Source organism: Sphaeramia orbicularis, chromosome 16, assembly GCF_902148855.1.
Source record: "Sphaeramia orbicularis chromosome 16, fSphaOr1.1, whole genome shotgun sequence".
Taxonomy (NCBI): Eukaryota; Metazoa; Chordata; class Actinopteri; order Kurtiformes; family Apogonidae; genus Sphaeramia; species Sphaeramia orbicularis.
In genome coordinates, this window is record NC_043972.1 from 2,075,339 (window position 1) to 2,091,773 (window position 16,435).

The following is a 16,435-nucleotide window of genomic DNA, read 5'->3' on the forward strand; positions in this document are numbered from 1 at the left end:
AATGTCACAAATGAATTCCGGATTACCAGCTGGACAAAGAAGACAATAGATTCGTCCTGAGCACAAGGTTCACGGTGGGTTAATTAATTTGTGGTAATTTAATTAGTTTAAAATGAAAATGTATACATTGAAAGGCATTATTTTCACAGATAAGGGTCTTAAAATGGGCCCTGCTTTTTTAATTTAGCCATGTTTAATTATGTGCATTTTCACTTTAAATTAAGCTGGCAAACCGAACATAACATTTACAGATTTTAAGGTTTTTAATTTCAATCGCATTTGTCTAACAGTCTACATTGTCTGTAAATTAGCTCTCAATAAATGCTGTTGCAATGCAATTTCCTCACTCTTACATAAATATTATCTGAAATATTATACAAAAATTAAAATAAAATGCTTTAACTTGTCTTTTTCTTTAAAAAAATACACATACTAGGTTATATATCCAACAAAATTTCATTCATATTACAGCAGAGGTAGTATGTGTAGTGTTATGAGAAAATGTTCTCCTTATATGTGAATTTGTTCCTGAAATTCTAGTATCAGCAAAAATAAGCAGCCTCTAAAAAAACTGTGGCGTTATTTATTTTATTTTAACATTTCCCCTTTGTGTGGTATAGCCTGGATGGAGGTGGTGCCACAGACCTGACACATCAGCCAATTGACGCTGTTTGACTCCAGAAGAGGGGGCTGATGGGTGGATTTTCTATTGAGAGGAACCCCCTCTGCTTTGAACACAGAGAAGGCAGATTGTGACCGGATATTAGGCAATTTTACCTTCAAAATAAAGGCATTCCCAAGGGAATACCTTTATTTATGCCGTATTGTTATTCTGCAGAGTTGAAGCAAAGGCTGCATCGAACAAACAATATATGCACACATTGGACTGAAAGTAAAACCTCTAAGGAGCAAATATGAAATTATGTGCCAGGTTTCTACATTAATTCTGCTTATTTATCACTATTAACATGGCACATAATATCACATTTCCTTCTTAGATATTTCATTTTCAGTCTGATATAGAAATGACATGTTCATTAGAAAATGAGAAGAATTTATGTAGTTTAGTCAGTTATTTGTGCAATTTTCAGACAATGATCATAATTATTAACAGCATAGAAGTATTTGTACCTGCTTTATTTAATTTTTAATTTAAGCAGTAATCTGTACAAGTAAACCCCTCACCATAGTTATGTATTTTCTTAGCATGAAGATTTTAATGTTTTATATATTGAAATAAAGGTTAAAGTTTATTAAAACACTACATTATATTAAAAAAAGTACATGAATAAAAGTGATGGGGGTTTTTCTTTAGGAAAAAGGTCAGATATACAATTGAAAACATGTTTTTAAAATGAAAACTAGGGTCAATTTCACTTTTAATTTTCCTCTTTCCACAAAACGATTAGATTTAATCTTCCCTTACTGATTTATCACCATTTATTATTTTGTCCTTTGCATTTCCTTTGCCTGTGAAAACCAGGCATTTTCTTCTGTTTAATTCATCAGTTTTGTAGATGTTCATGAAAGCTCAGAGTAATTTAATGATTATTATGAGAAAGATGAAGCAAGAATTACTTATTTTCAGCTAAATATTGTCTATTATAATCGAACCCACTGTTATTTACTGGTGAATCAGCAGTGGTCCCATGTTAGTCCAAATGGGTCCTATCAGATAACCAGGAGAAACGGACTTTTTCCTGAATTATTCACATGTATTGATAGGATAAGTGTTTGAAAAGTTATTCAACCTTTTATATCAGTAGGTGCTTTGGTTGCCATTTGTTATTTAGGTCTTTAAGGGTTCAGGTGCAGTTGAATCCTGGAGGAGGATGAAACCATGAACGTGTTTCTCTGGGTTTTAATTCGAAGGATGAAACCGGAAGTTAATTGGTTCGGATTCGTCTGTGTTGACAGTAGCGCGAGCCCCTGGTCTTCCAAATAAGGAATCCGGCTGTTGCTGCGCGCGGACACACAGACAGACAAGGACGCTCCAGAGCCGCGAGCCGGGGACGGCGGAGCCCGAGACGCGCGCGAGCCCCGTCTTTGATTTCCCGTTCCGTTAAACCTTCAGGGTCCACCTGGAAAAACCAGCTGCCCCAACACCGACTGGAGCCACAACCGGAGAGTAACTTTTTGGACACAAATATCTGAATTTCTGGAATAACCAACAACTATTTTTATTTTATTTTTAAATTTTCTCCAAAAGGATTTGGCCTTCATGAGTGGAAAAAAAGGAGCGGGTGACGTTTGGCTTTTCAACAGTGGGAGAACACAAGTGTCCGTTTCCTTCGGGATTTTCTGAAGCTGCTTTTACGCACAGAGCGCAGTCGGAACTAAAACAGGCAGAAGTTTCCCCACCTTCATCTGTTTGGGCTTTATGTGTTTGGCTTTTTGCGCAAGAAGACATTCCCGCTGCTCATAAGAATGCGTCTTTTGGACTTATCCTAGGACTTGTACCCGGGCTTTTGGAATTGGTGGATGCCTTGGAAACGCGGCCACTGACAGGATGCATCAAAGGGACTGGTAACTTCCTGAAGGTAAATCCTCATTTCTTTAAAATAACCTCTCGTTTTGACCTCTTCTGGAGATCTTTCACCTTTAACTGAACTGCACAGGGATAAATAATTGCTAGAGCCTGTTTGTTTTGTGTGCGTTTTTTGTTTTGGGAACATGCGTGTTCACATATTCTGCTCATTTTGTTGTTTATAAAAAAAAAAAAGAAAAGAAAAGAAAAAGAAAATAACGCTGGCGCCAAGTTAACAGCTAATATCCCATGGGTATTTAGTGTGTCTGTCATGGTCCGGTGCTTATATGTTTTTTTTTTTGTTTTTTTTGCTCAGGTTGGGTGCAGTATTGAACTGTACTGTTAAGTCTAACACGCCCAGCTGGTTTGTGCTCGGGGAGCTGGACCGCTGGTGGATATCCTCCGCCGTCTGGGTGAACAGTCATCCAGAGGAGGCGCACAGTCACTGGGCACATTTCTCCACAGAGACAGTGTCGCCACACCTTATTTTGAAATAACTGCTTAAATGAGTCAGTGCGTTTTCATGAAGCTTCCACTGGAATGTCATGTAAATGAGCGGAATCAACTCAAATCGGCATTAACATGAAACACACAAACATGTTTTATCCACATACTAAATATTTAATTGGTAAAATTTGTTCCACCTTTCCATTACTGAACTTGAAATTGCATTTTTTATTTATTTATTTTACATTTATTTTTGTTGTTTTTTACCCTAGCAGTTGAAAAGCGTTTGGAAACACATTGTCTTGAAGGAATGATGCGTTTAAATGCAACAATTTTGACCAGAGTTTTGCGTATTGGGTATTCCATCCAAACGCAGAGCGGTGCGTTATTTGGGTAAACCTGGTGCGTAACTTATCATAGTTGGTCATATTTTCTATGCGTAAAGTGCTATTGGTCGGAGGGGTATTTCCTACCAGGTTTAAGGTGCATGAAGGGGCAGGAAAAAGGTGGAAAACGCCTATTTTTCATTGTCCTCATGCCAACTTTCCAACTCTTTTTCGTCCACATGAAACCAAATCCTGCTTAAATGCTTCACCTGAAGTGAACGGATCTGTTTCTCAGTCTCCGCGTCTTGAGTAATGCCTCATGACAACGCAGAGTGGCTTCATCCTCAGTGATGCTTATGGGAGAAACAGAAGTACGTGGCTGATTTCTTCGCAGTGGAGTAGTCAGAGGAACGCTCGGAGCCCACTGCTGTGGCGCACTTTCACTCAGACTGCTATCACTCACTGTTGGCCACAAATCCTATTCGCCACAAAATGGGTTGTCATTCACTGTCCCCTTCTGGTGCAAGGAACCTCCCTCATCTCTCCTTGTGCTGCAGTAAGACTTAATAATGTCCAATCTGTGATGTGCATAAGCCCGGAATGATGAAACCAGAGACAGGCTGCTGTTCTGGAGAGGGCAGAACACTTTCACTGGATTTCAATATAGAGCTATATTTAGAGAGAACAGTTAATTTCCTCCATTTGGATTTTCCTCCTTTAATTCACTGACAGTTAAAACATCAGTCATAAAACAATCTCAGACAATTTCTAGTTCCTACATCTCACAAGTGGGGGCGCTGTAAAAACACATAAGCGTGTTTCATTGACAAGGTTCATTTTTCATAAGAGTAGAGTTGAATGGATCAGTGTTGATTCGGATGTTTTCCTTCAGGATTAGGTTTGCTATGTATCCTCCTGAGACCCTGGAAAGTGAAAGTTTTAGCTTTTTTTTTTTTTTTTTTTTTTTTTTTAGCTTTTTTTTTTTACATGAAGTAATTTTCTTAGTTGGAAACAGCATAATATAACAGTTTTTTTCAGATGCATTTTTAAAATTATTTTTATTTCTTTCTTTATTTATAAATGGAACGCCTTTTGCAATATATATATATATATATATATATATATATATATATTTTTTTTTTTTTTATTTTATTTTATTTTATTTATTTATTTATTTATTTTATTTATTTAAGTAAAACTGTGAAACAGAGGACAAAAATGCATTGCTGGGTCTCAGGAGGTTATAGAGTATAGCTGAGAAGCCCAGAAAATATACTGTATTTTCATAATAAACTACTTGCATTATCTCTACAGTCTTAAAAAAATGTGAATAAATTTAGGCTAACTCTGTTTTTTATGCGTGTATACTGTGCTATGCATGTTTGGGAATCCCATTAAAAAGACAAGATAAGATAAGATATGCCTTTATTTGTCCCATAAGGGGAAAATCCAGAGAAGACAGACACAGAGTGGGATTCAAGTGTCTTTATTTACTCATATATTTGTTCGTATGTGGATTTAAATCTGGGGCCACCAGCTGTTTAAGCAGTCTGTGTCTAGCTCCCTTATCACATTGAGGATGATATCACTATATTTGTTGAATCCAATCCTTTGCTGGTACATTAGTCAAGGTGGTCTGTATTAAAGTCCAAGAGCCCATTTCCCTGGTGAACACCGCCAAACTTATCACAACCACTCCCATAACCTGCAGATTTACCTTTGACCGACATTGCCGCGGTTGGTGATGAAAGAAGAAATTCCCAAGAAGTGTCAGGTTTGCGGTCCAGTGGTTTGAACTCCTGTTTGATCTCTCATTAATATTAAAATGTTCAATTCAAGCCCTGCAGACTTGAATCCTGCGTATGCATCCTGTGCATCGTACACAAACACATCAAACCATGAAGGAAGGAAATAAGCCGCTTAAGACTGGAGTGCCTAAACTAGATATACAGTGCTTTTTTTGTTACAAGGAAGTAATTTTTTTTTTTTTTTGTCAAATTGTCACTGAAATCTATGTAAGGCCTGCCACAGGATGTAGAGTAGAGTCAAGTGTTTGGGACTTGTCTGCTCTTATGACAGTGCATGCATTTCTGGGACAGTGTCAAGTTCCGGGTCTGAGAACTCCCCCCCTCGCCCCCCAGGTACGGATATTAGCAGTCAGCTGTTTTATCCGCAAGAAAGAGAGCAGATAACAGAAATAGACTCAACAGTAGTACCCTGACAGGCACGGCGCCGGCTGGCTCAGAGTCACAGGGATGAGACAAGCCAGCAGCATAACACAGGCCTTTTCAGAGGCATTCATGCATGTTTTTTTAACCTAGATGTCCTCTTTTGTTTCTGCGTCTTGCATTCCCCCTCTGCCTTCGGAATATACCCGCGCCGTCCTCCCGCTCGCCTTCCCTCCATCTTCCCCATCCCTGTCCTCATCCTCTGATCACTCCCCTCTGAACAAGGCCACAGTGTCCAAGGCTATGCTATCAGAGAACCTCATATCTGACTTTGTGACATCAGAGGGAAGAGGAGGCGACGGTGATGGGAGAAACAGAGGGAGTCATTGAGAGAGGGGAGATGAATAGATGGGTGACGAGGAGACAGTCAGCGGGATGATAGAAGATGGATTAAAGGCGAGATAGAGAGGGACTGTAGACACGGGGCTGGGTGACATAGACAGACAGTGCTATTCTGCTGCTTCTGAGCTTCACAGATCGCTTTGTGTGTGACACCCACCATGCTTTGGAGTAAATACACAGTAATCAGTCAGCACCGACAGGCTAGTCACACACACTTCCCAACACCAGCACTTCAAAGGTGAATCCCGCCAATATCCCATGTCCTAAAGTTCCTTATGGATAAAATGTGCTCACAGCTCTTCTTTGTGTCTGTGTTCATATTAAATCAGTCTCAGTGAATCCAAAGGAACTTTGTGTTGGTAAATGACAGTTGTCAAATGGACAGGATTTCAGTTCTGTTCAACATGTTGATGCTCATATGAACTATGTTTTCAGCTCCAAAATGTCCAATTTCAGCACAATTAATGCTATATTTTTATGTCACAAATGGACAAGTTCTATTTGAACTGAATTCAGCTGAAAAACAAATCTTCTCTTCTTTTGGATTCTCCAGTTTTTCTTCCCAGATTCTCTCCTCCATATCACATGTTTTATTTGTACAGGTTCAATCTGGAGTATGGTGCTGATCCATCCTGCTTCTGTTCTACCAATACATACATGAAGAATGGCACACAGCACTGTTTACATCAACACTTTTACAATAAGAAGCATTTTTAGACAGAAAGAACAATTCTAGATTGTTCTTTCCTCTTTAGTCTGATGCTAAACTATCCAATAAATAATAGTGCTCCTAGTTTTTGCACAGGGATCATTAGTGTAAACGCTGACATGGCTGCAGAGCATCAGTATGATGGGATCCACAACAACCATGTCACATCCGTCCACGAACACATTTAGTGTGTTTGTGTCAGCTGGGATTGTTTTAGGTCCACAATACCAACATTTATGAAGAAGAGCACAATTAGCAATAGGAAGTCTAGAAGTTTATTCCTAATAAAGTACTGGTACTGACCAGAGCATCATGGGTAATGTCACGTCCGTCCACCAGCAAAAGTTTTCACATCCACGTGCTATTCCAAATCCAATATTTATGAAAACAGAGCTTCCACTGTCAGAGAATATCAGTAGTCTGTGCACAAATGGATTAGCATTATTTCCACACACTTCTATGACTTTATGACAACTTTTTTTTTTTGACAAAAATGGACACTCATTTGACCCCCTGAGGAAATTTTAGCCGAAATCCACAGTAATCAGTCAGCACCGACAGGCTAGTCACACACACTTCCCAACCCTGGCACTTCAAAGGTGAATCACGCCAATATCTCATGTCCTAAAGTTCCTTAATGGTTTCTCAAAGCTACTGTTGGGAAGACATCTTTGCTTGGAGCATCTTGGAGGTTGACCAGATCCTGTGAAACCATTGGCTCTCCTAATTAGGGACTAAATGAGGAGCTAGGGAGGGGTGCTTAATGAGCCTTGGCCAATGTGTGGAGTGAGACAGGAACTAAGGCTGACAACCATAGAACAGACACAAAGCTTTACCGTGAAGAGCCTCGAAGGCTACATTCACACCTCAGACATCATGTTTCTGCTCTAAACTACTGTTTGGCCTTGATTGTCTTGAATGACTTTTCATTTGAATAATGTGTGAGCTGCCGAGGCGGAGAAAGACATTCGTAGTGATAGGTTTTGTTAATGCGTATATTACAAGTGTATCTGAGTAAGATGTTAGATTGATTTGACTCTTTCAAGTTTTGGATCAATGTGGGAAGCCCTCATATTACAAAATCATGACTTGGAGGATCTGGTTAACCTCCAAGAAACACAAATTATGATTTTGTGATCTGAGGCCTCCCACACTGATGAAAAACTTGAAAGAGATTCTGAACAAAATGTTTTTGTTGTGCTGTTTTCATTGTGAATGTCTCCAGTCATCGCCAGATTTTATAACACAATATTTTAATTTTCTAACAAATGATGTGCAATGAGAACGTTGAAAGTGCTTTTTGTTATTTTGTTGCTGTTGCACAGTGTGTGGTTTAGACATTTTATGTTTTGTTTTGATTCCTGGCAGACTGCCAAATGGTAAAAGTGGCAAACAATCCATAGTATTGAAAGATTTATGATTACAGTTTTGGTGGCATTAATTAGAAGATACTTAGCTAGTTGAGCAGGTTTATTTCAAATAAGATAATTAAAGGGACTTTCAGCTTTGACATATGGTTAGTTTGGTCATGGTGGATTGATGAGTCAGTTTTCCATTTGACATGTGAGAATGGTGTTGCTTGTAGGTCGAGGTCTGAATATTTTACCTAACACAGTATTTACAAAATGTTAACTGAGAGACTAATCAACAATGGTCAATGCTCAATATAATATCAGAAAAAGGTGAAAAAGTGTTTCCGGTTTCCCAGATATTCACATTTAAGAACTTGGAATCAGAAAAGTGACATTTATTTCAAAACACATCACATTAATCTCATTATTAGTCAACAATATATCGATTAATCAATTAATCATTGTACCTCTAGGTAGGAGTATCTTTAATCCCAAGAAATGTTCCTTATACTTAACTTCTCTTATTTTCCTAATATCAAATGTCACCTTTCAATGTTGAGCTAGTCTAGTCTCCAAGACTGACTAATAGGTGAATAGATTAGTTGTTATAGGTGCAATAAAGTCACAAAATATTGTGATTATTGTTAGGACTTTGTGCCGTTTGGTTGGTCACTTGTCAGGTTAAAATGTTCCTCGTTCCAGGAAATGAACATTCTTTCCACAGTGATAAAATCATGAATTAACCTGGATATAATTCAGCGCTCATTAATGAATAAAAGGACAGGAGTCTTGTGAGAGCCAGCAGTGTGGAACAAATGGTGAGACTTAACTTAATCGTTACTGTTGATGCGATAATACTGTCTATAGAAAACTGTCAAGAGCAACCAAACATGCAGAGAACGTCAAGCAGGCATGTTGACACAGGGGTTTATATGTATCAAATTGTATTTATACTGATTTAAATACAAACTTGATTTGAGATATTTTCAAAGGTAGAAACAAATCTGACCTGATCGAGGCCTCAGTGGGAGGAAATACTTTGATTGATGGCCTTCAGATGAATAGAAGTTGAGATTTTTCTGTCTGTCTTCAAATGGTGGACCATTCTGTGTCCATTTTAAACCACTACAAGGCTCCAAGGACTTTTACAGAACCAGTGAAAACATACAAATGACCCACAGAGCAGCAATATACAGACTAGTAATGAGCATTGAATGTTTCTGTTTCTGAACATTTCAAGTGTCAGGAAATGTAGGTTTTTGCTCAAAGAAAGCTGTCTGCAAAAAACTGCAAAGAGTTTAACCACAGCTGATGATTATTGTCAACAATATTTGTAGATATTATTGACATGTGCCACAGGGGTGAGTACTTGGTCCTCTTTATTTTAGACTATAGTAATAATTGGGGATTTACCAATCTGAGCTAAAGATCGGCTGCCGATCTGGTATTTTTTAGAGGATCAGATCAGATTTAGTCACAAGATCCGGGCCCGGTTCTGGGGGGGGCAAGAGGGGGTAATGCCCCCTTAAACATATGTCCTGCTCTCTCAAAGTTTCTGAAGGTAGGGAAAAGGAAAATGAGCTGCACAACAGTGGGAGACTTAGAGGAATTAGTAAAGCGTAAGTTTCACTTTCACTTTGTGTGGTCGGCGCATACTCATTGTGAGGTACGTACGACACAGAATGCACCCCCCCCCCCCCTTATAATCCCTGGATGGACTGGTCCATAGATGCGCTATAGCATTTGGCCTGCGAGACAAAACCGGCCCGCCAGTTGTTTTAATTTGTTTTAATTTGTCCCACAGTATGAATTTGGAATGTGCAAAAATTATACTAGTTATTAAGAGTTGAAGGTGTCATTCTTGTTTTAGTTCAGGTTCCACATTCAACCCAATTGTGATCTCAAGTAAAATAATAGCATAATAAGCTATAAATAATGACTCCAAATTTAAATCAAAATTTCATAATAAAAAGTATTGGTATCGGCAAAACTAATCATAAAAAAATTGGATCGGGTCGGAAGCAAAAAACCCCAGCTCAGGACATCACTAGTAATAATGGGTATAATACATCCAACACCTCTGCTAATATGGGCACTTACTCAGCTGCAGCAGGATGTGAAACATTTCATTCCCAGCTGTTAAGACGTCCTTGAATCTCTGCAAAAAATACAAAGAAAGTAAATGTTGCTTTCCGTGGATAGAAACAGAATCTGCATCACTGAGACTTTCTAACATCTCTAGGCAAATGAATTCAGGCTGCTCCCTTTGCATTTGGAACATCTTGAATTTGTATTTGAGAAATAAGCAGCAGATTTACTTTTATCAATGTTTGAAAACAGGAACGTTTTAACACTGAACTGTGGGCTGGCTCTAGGCACATGGCTGCCATTTGTATGCTGTGGCTGGATTGTCATTTCATTATATGCGCAGATCAATTCACTTCCTGACATTCATTTATAAGACCATCTTGAGGGTGTGTCCGTCCTGTGTCTTTACTTCTCCAGTCTTTGGACTTTTATGGTTTAAGGTTAAAGATGTTTTTCTCTGTTTCAGTTAAGCTCTACCCTGATAATGAGAATTTAAAATCCACACAGACTTTATGCATCAGAGAATTCCAATCGTGTTTGCGACCACATGAATCCACCTGGACGTTGAAATCTTTATGAATAATAATTAACCGTCTGCCTTTTGACTTTATCTTCTTTTATTCATCTGTTGTTTGTCTCTTGTTTCTTTGTGCTGTATTTGATTGTGTTCTTTGGTTGTTAATGCTGGTACTTTAATTTAATTGTAAATTCAATACAGAATCTCTGGGGAATCTGTCATCACATATTTATTTGAAGATTAAATCATGCCTGGAAACAAACTTACTTTAAAAGGAAAAGGTAGACCTATACAGTTTTAGTGTGTGGCAGACTGGAGACTTCCTGGAAACAACAGTCAACCACTGAATATAACCGCCTTTAATCCACGTAGCTGCAGGACATTTCCTATAATTCTGTAGTATTCAAGCTACAATAGGAGCTTTTTAAAATTACTTTTGGTGTGAAACTGATTGGACATTACATCTGATTACAGCCGGATAAGATTGAGGAAGGAGTCTGGCTTTTTGGAGCTTAGAATGGTGGAACCCTTGTTTTCGTAGCAGTTACAGTGTGCCTGGATCAGAGCTGCATCTTATGAGTCAAGGTCTTCAATTAGCAGGATTTCTCTTGGCTGTTTGCTATTTTTAACCACATGTTAAAATACTGTGTGAGAGAAGCAGAGGAAACACCTTCACACCTCAGTCTGCCTCCCTGACTAGAAGAGTCAGCAGCCGTTTGATTAAACCTCTTCTAATTCATACTACAGCACTACACAACAAAGGTCAATGCATTAATAACGTCTCCTGGCACAGATTTATTTACTTTAATGTTAATTCTCAAGTGGAAGCTTAGTGCTTTTCTCATATCTTAGCTCTTTTATTCTTATTTCTTTTTATCAATGGCCATATTTTGCAGTAATTATTAAATTAACTTCATCTTTTAAATATCAGCATGGAAAATTTGCATCTTATTAGACATATATGCTGGACTTATGGATTGTAAATAAGTGGTGGGGTTAGCATGATGTTTTTGTGTTGTGGACTGATGTGCCTGTTGGTCAGGACTCTCTCGAAAAAGAGAGTTTATCTCAGTCAATCAATCAATCAATCAATCAATCAAATTTTATTTATATAGTGCCAAATCATAACAAAAGTTATCTCATGACACTTTATATTTCGAGCCGGTTGAAACCAGCCTCTCAATCCAATTTACAGAAACCCAACAGAATCCTCCAGGAGCAAACACTTCAAGGGACTTCCTAGTAAAAATAAAGGTCAAATAAATAAATAAATACAATTTTGGAGCTGAAGGTGACAATATTTGTTTATGTTTATGTTTATGCATTTGGCAGACGCTTTTTTCCAAAGTGACTTACAGGGGAAAACCAATCAAATCACTCAATCAATCAAATTTTATTTATACAGCGCCAGATCACAACAAAAAAAGTTCTGTCATGACACTTTAGATATAGAGTTGGTCAAAACCAGACTCTAAGCATATTTACAGAAACCCTACAGAAAAAATATGTGGAGAATAAAGGCTGCAACTTGAGAGAGGCAAGGGGTTATGGATGAAACGATGCTAAATGGTAGCTTTCTGACACATAATCAAGCATTTTTATAGCAAAGTCATCTAACAGTCTTGTGCATGTGGTAGGTTAATATCAACAACAAAAAAAGAACATTTTATTCAATGACCAGATGTTATTAAAGTCCAGGTTAACTACTGAGCAAGCTGTCAATCACACATCTAAGTGACTTCGAATAATTTAAAGGTAGAGCACCAGAAGACTTATTAGAGGATCCAAATAAAATGACATATTGTTGACTTTTAGAGAGAAATCCAGTGTGAATCTATGTGAAGCAGACATTATTGGAACCACTTGAACTGCAGTTCTTGCTCTGCGGTTTTGTCTCAGGATGTTATTATTGGTTGATGTTGGTTAATTCCAGCAGTTGTCTACATTCATGATAAATGTCACAGTACACTGACAGTGTGTTGAGGTATAATGTGTGTGAGGACGTGGGTTCTTTTTCTCACTCTATAGTTCTTTATTGCCTCTCTTCTGCTTGTCTACAGCTACAACAGGATGTGACATTAGCTTCGAACTGCAGTCAAAGTCAAGAAACATCCAGTTTCTAACAGAATACAGACTCATCTCAGCATGTATGAAAGAACATACTGAACCTTTAAAAATGTATTATCCGACTGAAAATTATATATTGAAGATACATAAAGCACATTTTATCATCATTTGTACTCCCTTTATTTCACCACAAAGTAACCATAACCTTAACTCTAACCCTATGATGAATTTCCGTTCTGTAAAATATAAAGTGTGCCAGACTTACTAAATGTTAGCTCTGTATTCAGTACTCTAAATGTTAATGCTCGTTGCTCTGTGATGCTGACAGCCCTCACTCAGGGCAAAGACACACATTGGTACATCTCGGGAAGGTCGGGAGGGTAATAAGCACAGTTAATGTGGTTTCTATTTTTTGTAACTGAATACTTAGGCAGTTTAGGTTCTAAATTTGACCACATAATGTCAGATTGTTAGATACATTTTCAAATCTGAGCATTCATACATCGATCAATAGCCTCTTCCTAATGTCAGACCTTCAGCTGGAACTGAACTTACTTTCACTGCTAATTTGATTTCCAAAAATAAGCTGTTTCTCACAGTTCATTGGTCACACCCGAAGACACTGAGTTTGTTCTGTATTAGGATGCTTTATTTGCACTTAAAATCTTGAGGGAAAGAAGTGAGATCAGATGATACCCATACTGTTGGTTTAATTTCCCAACGCCTTTACATCACACCAGCCATGAGTCAGAGACGGTGCTTCAGCATTTTTGTGCTGCAGTGAATGACACAGCACAAATCTTGTGATTAATTACACTTAACCTTGTCAAAATAGTCTTGATTATAATCACATCGTTGGCTACATTAACCCTTTCATGCATAGTGGTCACTACAGTGGACAGCTGTTCAAAGGTCTTCTCTTGTATATTTATGGATTTTGTTGTTTTAGTTCCATATCATCCGACACAGTGGACACTTACCCATCATCCCATACACTGCAGTTCATACCATTAGTGGAACTTTGCTGTTCTAAATAAACCTGATCTACAGTGACATGTTTGAGTGTAAAAAAAACCCAAAAACCCTGCTAATTGTTATTAAACTGTAATTAATAGTTTGTTTTTTTTGTTGCGTTTTTAAACAAAAAGTTGGTTTTTTTTGCGTATTATCACCATGAAGTGAGTAATAACTAGTACTAGAGTGTGTTAAAATGTGAGAAAACATCTGATTAGCTGCATTAAACATGTTTTTATTTCATAGTTTTCACACAGTATATCAGTAAATACATGTTCTTTTGTTTCTGAAATTAACCCTGTCATACATATTGGTCACTACAGTGGACAGTTATTCTGCAGATGTTTCTCTTGTATATTCATGGATTTTTTAAAAATACATGTCTTTATTTAAGTTTTAACACATTCCATATCTTTTCTGACATGAATTGGTAACATCATGTAGATGTCCCCTGAGTATAAACCCCCAGAACCCCCCCCCATAGTTTTGACACAATTTATCAGTAAATACATGTTTCTTTGCTTCAAAAATTAAACGCATGGTGTCCAGCTGAGTGGACATTTTTGCAACTTCATGAAAAAAAGGTTCATAAGAACATTTTCTTTATTTATTATTATTATTATTATTATTATTATTATTATTATTATTATTATTATTATTATTATCATTATCATTATCATTATTATTATTATCATCATCATCTTCATCAGTAATATTAAAATTATTATTATTATTAGTATGATGTTTTTTGTTGTTTTTTTTTTTACTTTATTTTTTAATGTTTTTTAAATTTTATTTATTTATTTATTTTATTAATTAATCTTTTTTTAATTATTAGAAAATTTTCAATCGCATTGTTTTTTTCATGCCTAAAGAGGAATAAAAATAAAAACACTCAGGAAAAAATCTTGATTAAGGTTCTCATAATTCATGCATGAAAGGGTTAAACACATGGTGTCCAGGTGAGGGGACATTTGTGGAACTTCATGAAAAATAGGTTAATAAAAATAAAAAAAATTCAATGTCATTGTTTTTTTTTGTTTTATTTTGGTTTTTTTTTTTTTTGGGGGGGGGGGGTCTTGATTAAGGTTCTCAGAATTCATGCATGAAAGGGTTAAAAGGGAACACAAGCTCACTCTATTGGGATTAGTTGCAAAATTAAAAAAATCCCTCTGGCTTTTTTCATAAGGTAGATTTTGTCAGGTCGTTCCTTCATGTTCCACTTGTTGTTGTCTTCAACTGGAATGGATGAAGCTTCTTCTAAAAACATCTTTGTTGTTTTTTTTTTCTTTTTCTTCACTCTGCTGAGACCACAAATAACATGTAGTTTGATCTTACAAGAGGAAGGAATAAAATCTGAGAAGCTGCTGCTGGCGTAGACCCGCAGGTATGTGATCAAAGGCTCTGATATCAGTGGACACGTTTCACACACACTAAAATCCCAAATGAAGCCTGAACTTCTCGCCACCACACGCCAACTTTGAAGCGCCGATAGCTGAAGAAATACCACAGAAATTAGTCATATGTACGTAGGCATGATCATGGCATTTCCCCCCTACGCACATACTGCACATAGACACCTTGCTCAAGAAACCACAGATGGTTCCCTCCGCTTCCTCCACAGCTTTCTCAGCGCTGTCGTGACCCTCTCCTTGGCTGAAAATACGTGTTCTTATTAACACATTATGCTGTAATTTTTTTGCACTTTTCTAACTCTTGGCACTTCATCGATTAATTCATTAAATAATCAAAGCTCCCTCCAAAGTCTAATGACCATTTTGAACAGAGTTTTGATTTATAAATTCTCAAAATGTTTAAGTTTGTGTTCCCACATATGAAATTCGAACCATATGTCCATCAGTCAACACATAAGCAGATGCATCCAGCCTCTGTTTCAGTGCACATGACTGCTGCTCTTTTCACTGTATTCCAATAAAACAGATACAGATAGTGGGATAGTGGGGGGCGAAATGATCTTTTCTTTATCCTATGTGATGAGACTGAGGGAAATCTTTGATCTGAAGTGGCTGGATAATCATCCGTAGCTGGGCTCTGATTTCCATCTCTATTCAGTTCTCCCCTGGAAGCTTCATAAGCGGCCATCAACACTGGAACTAATCAGGGTTATTACCACTCTCCCCACTGAACTGCGCACTTCTCCAGATGTGGGATCGGCTTCAGCACTGCCATTGTTCTTACGTTATGTGGGTATTGGACAGATATGTTGAATTATTAAAAGCGGAGGGACAATTTAGGCAGAGATGGACCACCTCTAATTCTGGCAAGTTTGTAATTTTTTTTGCTTTTATTTTTTTTCAAGGCCACTTTCTCTTTCCCTTTTTACTCTTTGCATTAGAGCCTTTGCCAGAGTTCTGCAGTGATTTGTACATGAATGGTTAGACCACAGTCCAGCTTGAATAGTTAATATTACATGGATTCACCCGCTCCTCTCTTTTATTTTTAGAGAAATGAGGAGAGAGACAGCGATAACCAGTCAGTTATCTTTAAATTGCTATCCTGAAACAAACAACACTAATCTTCTGGAAGAAAAAGCCTTCTATTAGAGGTTGTTGGACCTAGTATTTTGCTTTTTCTGTCCTGTTTGATCACATTTACTCTGTTGAATTTCTCATGTAGTTGCATTTTATCCTGCAGAGGGCAGTGATTTGCCTGGTTGAAATTGCCAGAAATTATGAAAAGAAGATATACCATATATCCTATAGTGTTTTATTAGTAGTGTCCTATATTAGCTAATTTTTTATTTATTTTTTTACTGTGAATGTCAAATATCTCTGGGTTACTTTCACACTGAAACAAC

General features: G+C 37.4%; 1 protein-coding gene across 4 annotated transcripts in view; it reads left to right on the top strand.

Moving 5' to 3' along the window:
- The first annotated feature begins 1,963 nt into the window (after positions 1 to 1,963).
- The window catches only part of adgrb1a (adhesion G protein-coupled receptor B1a), a 298,620-nt gene continuing 284,148 nt past the window's right edge, over positions 1,964 to 16,435 (top strand). For 3 of the 4 annotated variants that reach the window (XM_030157687.1, XM_030157689.1, XM_030157686.1), the window contains exon 1: positions 1,964 to 2,540. The gene's annotated coding sequence lies outside the window, so the exon portion shown is untranslated. The remainder of the gene's footprint in view (positions 2,541 to 16,435) is intronic. The other variant, XM_030157688.1, reaches the window with a different exon arrangement.